Genomic DNA, 8,360 nt, shown 5'->3' on the forward strand with positions numbered 1-8,360 from the left:
GTGTGTGTGTGGTATGTATGTGTGTGTATGTGGTGTCTGTATGTGTATGTGTGTGTATGTGGTGTGTGTGTGTGTGTGTTTTCTCTGCTTCTGTTGAGTCCAGCATGTCCTGAAGGCAGTGGTTCTTTCCTCCTGTGATGAATTCTAATGCCCCCTGTGAGGAAGCCCAGAGCACCAACCTTACTGTGGACACACAGACTGGGTGCTAAGCAGGAGCCGGTCAGGAAGAATGGTGGACTCTGGTGTGGGAAGGGACAAACCCTGAGCCATCAAAAGTTGCTAAAATTATACAGTCAGAGCTCAGGCCTGTTTGCTGTTTCTGTCCATCCTGGATCTGTGTGGCCCAGCCACTGCTTCCTTGCTTTACTGGGGCTGTGTGAGGAGAGGGGGCTGTTCTCTATCAGCTCCTGCTGCCCCACAGTATCAGCAGCCTGACTTCACAACTCTGAGCGTGTTTTCATACAGGGAGCCCTGCACAGCCCCAGTGTCAGGTCTGAAGACTGGGGTATGGGGTGGGGGTGGGGTGGGGTGGGGTCCCCGTCTGTGGTACTGATGAGGACACTAAGGAGGCCTCACACTTCCCTAGCTCCCTGCCTCCCTCCCTCCATGGCTCATACGCCTGTGGAGAAAGGACAAGATTCCATGCTGTGAGTCTCAGTGTGTCCACTGACGCCTCTGCTCAATACTTTCTGGCTGACATTGAGGTGTCCATGCACTGCAAAGCACCATGGGATAGAAACAGAAGCAGAATGCGGTCAAGAGGCCGGGAAAGCGTTTTAGAGCAGGCAAGTCTTGAGCTGGCCTTCAGAAAACAGGCAACCATCAAAGGAAAAGCTGGAGTCTAAGTGCTTGGGACTTGGGGTACAGCCTGAGCAAAGTCTGGCAGGGGACCTCTGCCTCCTAGTGCAAGGAGGAGGGACAGAGGAAAGAAGGGCACCGAGGGAGGAGGGGCGCCCTCCCCAGAGACCTGAGAGCTCTGTCAGACTGTGCCTGTTTGTCTTGTCAGGGAGGCGCCGGGTGGTCAGGTCCAAGGGGCCTGCTCTGGGGGCAGCTACCACACCAAGCCTGTCTTAGAGCTCAATGCTGGGAGACAGCTACCCAGCACAGAGGCTGTCAGGGCAGGCAGTGGACATGGTTGCATCTGCACAGGCAGTATCCAGTTGCCCAGCTCAGAAGGAAGCCAGTGTGGGCGCTGTAGTCTAGGTGCTGCAGTTCCTCCCGCTGTCAAGGTTGCCTGGCTGTTATCTCTTAGCCTGGGTGTGTCTGAGAGGTGTTTCCAGATGACAATGCCTTATTCCATTGATGGATTCAAGATCTGAGGGAACTGAGAGGCAGTGGAATTGTCGAAGGTGAGGCCTGGTGGGAAGACTCAGTCACTGCGTGCCAATGTTCCTCGGGGGCTGTTCCTTGCCTTGGCTCCTTCCTGGTGCTGTTCCACTGTTTCCTGTCCATTCTTTCTAAGAACTCCTTCAGTTGTGTGCTCCCGTGGCCATGATTATCGGCCCTGATGTTCTTCCTACCCACGTGCACAGGAAGCAGCGACGGAGCACTTTGAAAACATCAGCTAACACCAACCTTCTCTCCCAGGCTTGCTCTTGTCAGATATTCTGCTGCAGTGATGGTCAAGCGATGAACCATTCTTCATCTGCAGGGTCCAGCAACTTCAGCACAGAAACGAACTGCCTCCACGAGGGGTGCTTGCGGCCTTTCTAGCCTTTCTTTCCGACGCTCCCTCGACACAGCAGCCGTCTGCCCGCCATCTCAATATCTGAAATAAGTGAGTCATCTAGAAGTGGTGTACAGTGCACAGGAAGTCCTGCAGACGCCTATGCCTGTGTCCATTTTATAGAAGGGACGTGCATACCCCAGGGGTTTGGTAGCCTCAGTCTTCCTGGAATCCATCACACGGATACCGAGAGACAACCATGGGTGAATCCAGCCAGGGTGGTCCCCAAACACATGTACTGGGCATTTCTGTCCCCAGGGAGCCCCGCTGCTGTCCTGAAGAGGAGTCACACTCAGGAAAGGCCAGTGCTGTCCTGTCAGGCTGCTGCCTGAGGCTCTTTCAAGAGAGGCACTATCCACAGTCGCCACACTACAGAAGCAGCCTGCATAACTAACCAGCGACGGGCAGTTGAGGAGCGGGTTGTAGATACACGGTGGAACTTACTCATCCAGGAAGAAGCAGGAAATGACATCACTGCGGGAAAATGTGTAGAGCTCATTGTGTTAAGCAAAACAGCCAGACACAGAAGAGCAAGATGGGATGTCTTACCACAAATGTGGAAGCAAGAGACTGAAGAAAAGGATGACCTGGATATGGAAGAGAGAAGATTAGGGAGCAGCGGGGCCTGGATGGACCAGGGAGCACACGGATGGACCAGGGAGCACACGGATGGACCAGGGAGCACACAGATGGACCAGGGAGCACATGGACAGGAAGAACGCAGAAAGATGAGCAGACGTGATTAATACTCAATGCCTGTATGAGGATGCAAGAGTGCATCCATTCATTTGTATAATTATTATCTACTAATAATTATAAGAAAATGAAATATGATGGGTCAAAGGTTATAGCAATGCTCATTCCAGCCGGGCGGTGGTGGCTCACGCCTGTAATCCCAGCACTCTGGGAGGCAGAGGCAGGCGGATCTCTGAGTTCAAGACCAGCCTGGTCTACAGAGTGAGTTCCAGAACAGCCAGAGCTACACAGAGAAACCCTGTCTCGAAAAAAACCAAATCCCCCCCCCAAAAAAACCAAACCAAACCAAAACAAAAAAAAGCAATGCTCATTCCAGGCTTTCTCAAACTAGCTTATCTTGGTTTTAAGATCACTTAAAACTATTGAAGAACCCAGTGAACTTGTATGCGTGTGTGTGTGTGTGTGTGTGTCTGTGTGTGCATGTATGTATGTATGCTCATAAGTGCATGTGTGCATGCTGTGTGTCTTGGGTATATATATCAAATAGTTGCCATGTTAAAAGAGAAATCAGAATTTCTTTGTACATATTGTTATTGATTCATTACATATTAATTGAATTATAAAAACACACCAATATTAAACGTTAATATGGTGTGGTACATGGAGGATGAAGGCTCATTTGGTAAAGCACTCACCTTGCAAACATGAGGCGCTGGGTTCCATCCCAGCACATGTGTAAAGAGAAAGGCTGGATGTAGCAGTACGCCTGTGATCCCACCAATGGGGAGGCAAAGGTAAGACGGTTCTGGGTTCACTGGCAAAGCCAGTCTAGTCAAACTGGCAAGCTCCAGGTATACACACATGCGCGCCTTCCCACCTCTGGCCTTCCCAACATGATTTAGTTTCTCCCTTCTAGCCACCTTTCAAACACCCAAGACCAGGTCAACTTTGAGTGTTACAGGAGAGGATCTGGAATAGGCCGTTCACACTTTAGTGAGATCTGCATTCGTCTGATTGATCCTTTCTCGAGTCCTAGAAGGAAGACCTAGCAGATGGTGGAGGCCACAGGAAGACAGCTTGACCACAAGGCAGGGAAGTGTCTTCTAAGATGCAGTGAAGAGGAAATAGTGGCCAGGTCGGGGAGGCTCCCCTGTCCCTGGAGGTGTGCGTGCAGATCAGGGAGAACCTGGTGGGTTGTTGTGGAGGAAGCCGCATGCTGAATGAGAGGCAGCAGAGGCTGGAGGGCTCTGGGGCGGGGGCAGGGGGCTCCAAGAAGACAGCTTAGAACCCTGAGGCGTCGGCCATCAGCATCTGGATCACCTCACTACGCGGGGACCTTCCAGACAGGAGGGGTCTGGTAACCGGCCTGGTATCTGCTGGAAGCTGATGACAGCCACATCAGAACTAACACTTATTTTTAATTTTATTTATTTAATTTTTCAACGACTTATTTACCTTTATCTTTTCTGTGCATTGTCGGTTTGCCTGCCTGCATGTCTGTGTGAGAGTGTTAGGTCCCCTGGAAGGGGAGCCGCAGACAGTTGTGAGCCACCCTGTTGGTGCTGGGAATTGAACCCAGGTCCTTTGGAAGAGCAGTCAGTGTGTTTTTGAACTGCAGTCTCCCGTGCATTGCCTTTGTTCCTGTGGGACGCTCTGAAGGGAAGTCATTGTAACTTGCAATCAAGGAGCACAGATGCTTGGGCACCTCAGCCAGGGTGAGCGGAGCAGCCCTCCTCCCGTGCTCCCCACCAGTGCTCAGGTGTCCCATGGGAGGCCTGGAGGATGCTTTCACGATAGAGGCAGGGAGAGCAGGGCCAGGGCTTCCCAACGTCCAGTCCTGTCCCGCACTGCTAGTGGCCGCATTTGGTGTCTGCGAGCCTTCGGGGGCGGGAGGGGGGAGACAGTGGGAGGGTTTGTCCTGCTGTTGAATTTCTGAATTTAAAGTCTGTTGTCAACCTCTGGGGAGGAGGTGGGGCACTGGGAGCAGCCCTGCCAGCATCTGAGTTTCGCTGAGATTGCTAGCCGGGACTTTCAAGCACCTTGGATTGAGCTATTTCCTCTCCCCACCCCCACCCCACCCTTTCCCTTAGCTTTGCTTCCCTTTGCCCTTCGACCTCTGACCTGGCAGTCCCAGACTCATGCCTACCTTGATGGTTCCAAGCCAGGGAGGATTCTTGGAGGCTCTGCGCTTGGTGTGGGGTGGCAGCCGCTGGGTCAGACCCTTGGGTTCCAGCCTTGGGGCTGGCAGCTGGGGTCCACGCTTCCTGTTGTCTGCCAGTTGCCACAGCAGGAGGGGTTGGCACAAACCCTTCTGATCTTTTACCTTTGATACCTCCTCGAGTTTTGTGTGCACTGCTCTCCTTGGTGTTTGGAGAATCGTTCTCAAGCCCCGATGAACGTCTTCTATGATATGAATTACCCTTCTTTGCCACACTCGACCGCCAGCAGCTCCACCCTGGACATGGCCCATTCTTAAGTGAAATAAGGCGTATTTAAGCTTCTACACCGTGGTACGGGGCGGTTGCTAGCGGAGAGACTCTTGAGTGGGTGGCTATGTAGTTAGGGCATGCTGGGAGAAGGCCGGCTTCAGGCCTGGGGCGTGGTGTGAGCTTTGATCATGCTCCCTGGAGTGCGTGCAACTTAAGACGCAGCAATTGCTCATTTCTGGAATCTTCCACTTAATGTTTTGGGCGGTGGCGGTTGACTGCAAAGAACTGAAAAATGGGGTGCAAAGCAAAAGGTAAGGGAGAGGGCCCCTGGCAGCCCTCAGGTGGAGTAGGAAGGTGGACCACGAGGTTGTGTCTGAACAGAGGAGGAAGGGCGGGAACTTTGCACAGGTGCTCTGCGCCACAGGAGCCTCGGTAACCAGTGGCATTTCCAAATGGTAAGGTGAGGTACTCTAAGGAGACGACTTGCCCGAGCTCCACAGCTAGGCACGGAGGAGCTGGGTCACCCCCAACGCCATCTTCATACAAGGGCTCCAGTGCTGATTCCAGCACAGGCCTTCTGAGTTCCAGATCCTCCTATCAGACGCCCCTAACCCCTGCCTACTCCTGGCCACAGTGACCATGACATAAACGAGGTCAGTGAGAACCTCGGGAGGAAAATCTTTTTTTTTCCCCCTGCGAGTGCCAGCAGAAAGGAGGCTGTCCGCCTGCAGTTGGTCTCCTGGGATGCCACGTGGCATCCTGGAACGAGGCTGGCACAGAAGGACCCGGAGCCCTGTGGCAGAAAAGGGGCAACTGAGTCTTCATGGTACTATCTGAGCCCGGATCCAACTAGATCTGAAGCTGGCATCTACGGCCTTCTTGGTGGAACAAGCCAGGAGTTTCCCCTTCTTGGCATAAACCAGTTTAGACTGGATGGGTGCCACTGGCAACCAACGTCATTTGATATAATTGCCAGAACTTGCTGTAGTTCCCATTGAAATGATTTTTTATTAGCCCGTTCCTCTCAGAGTGCCGTGTACACACAGGCCTCCCGACGGGCACTGACCCTTAATTTTGTTGTATTATCTCCAGGCTGGTGGGTAGATTTGTCTTGACTTTTTTTTTTCTTATAACTTTCTAACATGTTTATGCATTCATGTATACACACACACATGCACCCTTTGAGTTCTAGATAATAGTTAGAACCTCCTCGTGCCTCTTCTGACTGTGTCACGTATGTGGGTGGCTCCCATGACCCTCTAAGCTTTGCAGATTCTCATCCGTTCTTGCCTTTGTCTCTTGACGCCCCTGAGACATCAAGCAGAGTTTGGACAGGCAGATGCTGAGTTTTGGGATTGCTTCCTTTGCTTCAGGGATGCCCGTGCTGTGGGACACTGTTGTGTCTGGTTTCTGCTCACCTCTGGGACATGCCCTGAGGTTGCTAAACTGGCTAGCTGCCAAAGGCTCAACTCTTCATCTCTCCCACTCTCCTGCCTCCCCTCCCCCACCCCTTCCTTGCTTCCTTTTGGGTTTGGAGACCTGGTTTTACTGCACAGTCCAAGGTGATTTCTGGCTCTTGAATCCCAGGCCTCAGCGTCATGAGTTCTGGGATCGAAGGCTTGTGTGGCTCCTGTATTCCAGCTCTCTGCTCTGTTCTGGGTCTGGGTTAGGTAGCTGGAAATAGCCTCCCCGCCCTCTTCCTTAAAGCTAGATTTGGGAGTCCAGGAAGTTCTCTACAAAAGGGCTGGCTCGACTTGAGCCTGGGCCTGCAGTGGACCTGAACTGACCTGACGACGTGGGGTGCAGCACTCGACTGACTCCCTGTCCTGACCTGCCGTGGGATGCTGCACTCGCTGTCGGACGCGTGACTACTAACATCTTTCATCTTCATTTGCTCTGCCACAAATGTGAGCCCCAGGGGACTCAAGGCTGATCTCGTTGCTCTGTAACAAGCGACCCCTGCCACCTAATCGCTCCTGCCACTTTTCTCCGTTTATTCTTTTCCAGGGAGGGGCCAACACAGCAGACTTGTGTTCCCAAGCCAGGCTTAGTGGGATGCACTCCCAACGGGTCGTGAACAAACTCTCAAGGTGTGGGAAAGGCTCCCTGCAAATTCTTCACTTCAGGAGGTAACAGGACAGCGGGCTTTGCCGGAATGCTGACTGCGCATGCGTGCTCAGTGCTCGCCTCTGCCCCTCAGAGGCTGTAGTGTGGACTTGGTATCCTAGGGTATCCCTTAGACAGATACAGCTCCCTGACTTCCCAGGGCCAGGCAACCATCAGAGTAAGGGAGAGGGACTTGGGCCCGTCCTGAAGTCTAGATCCAGAGACCGTGCATTCGGCTATCTCCTGCTCTCCGCCCCTCAGATGTCTGTGGCCCATTGAAACTCTCTTTCCTCCAGGGCATTTGTGTCTGGATCTTTATCTGGGTAGACCTCAGATTTGTGTGGTGTGGTCTCCAGTTTGTAGCTTAAACTGGCGAGTCAGAATATCATAACCTCAAGGCATCAATAGGGAGCATGTGTCCCAGCAAGACCAACGAGGCTTTTGGGAGGTTTTCAAACAGCCATCTGAATGTTGATCATCTCACGAAGATTTCTGCTTCTTTATCTCTTTATCTGCAGCACTGTTGTCCTGAGGTGACAGGGCCCCGTGGGGGAGAGATAGGTACAAACCTCTGCATTCCTATCAGCTAGCTGCTCAGCCCTGTCTCGTACTCTGAGACCTCTCCCTCCTGCCCTGGCGTGTGCTTCTAATTGACACCATCTGAAGAATCACCCTTAACTTTGTTGGCCACTGGTGCTATTTATTTTAGCTCATGTTTTAAGTTTTGACAAGCCAATGTATGTACTTAACAGCACCGGAGACCTTCCTCCTCGCGGCTGGCTCATGGCTGTGTGGGATGGAATATGTCTGGCTGTGGCCTCCCACTCTGCCCTGTGAGAGTGCAGCAGGTGTGAAGTAGCTCTGGGGACACACCCTAAGTGACAACCTTATCACCTTATCGCTTGCTTGCCTCTTTTATCTTCCTTCCTGCTGCCTGGGATGTGGGTGTGATGGTTGGAGCAGGAGCAGCACTATTGCTACATCAGGCATTGATGGGAGAGAAAAAGAGGGAGTTGGCTGACTTTGAGAGCTCCCTGGTGTTGCCAGACTTCTAGCCAAGATAGAAATAATGTTTCTGTTTTGATGAAGGGATTTTGGTTCCAGGTTTAGTTTCTTTCTGTCCAGCCTAGTTCTAGAGACATAAATTAGGAGGAGTGACGTCACACCTTGCACCTGCCTACATCAGTCCCGCTTGCAGAGACAGACAATGAAGGCTTCTGCAGCCAGGCTGCATCCCTGGCCTCCAGGTGCTGCTGGGCACAGCTGCTGTCCCTCGGGGATGGGCTTATTTGATTTTAAACATTACCCATAGAGCACTGGGTTTCAGCTCTCTTTGCTCACATACCACCCCTGCTCTTTTGTTCCCAGTTTCATCATAATTTAAAATTATTATTTAATAGTTG

This window comes from Apodemus sylvaticus, chromosome 10 (assembly GCF_947179515.1).
Source record: "Apodemus sylvaticus chromosome 10, mApoSyl1.1, whole genome shotgun sequence".
NCBI classification, from domain to species: domain Eukaryota; kingdom Metazoa; phylum Chordata; class Mammalia; order Rodentia; family Muridae; genus Apodemus; species Apodemus sylvaticus.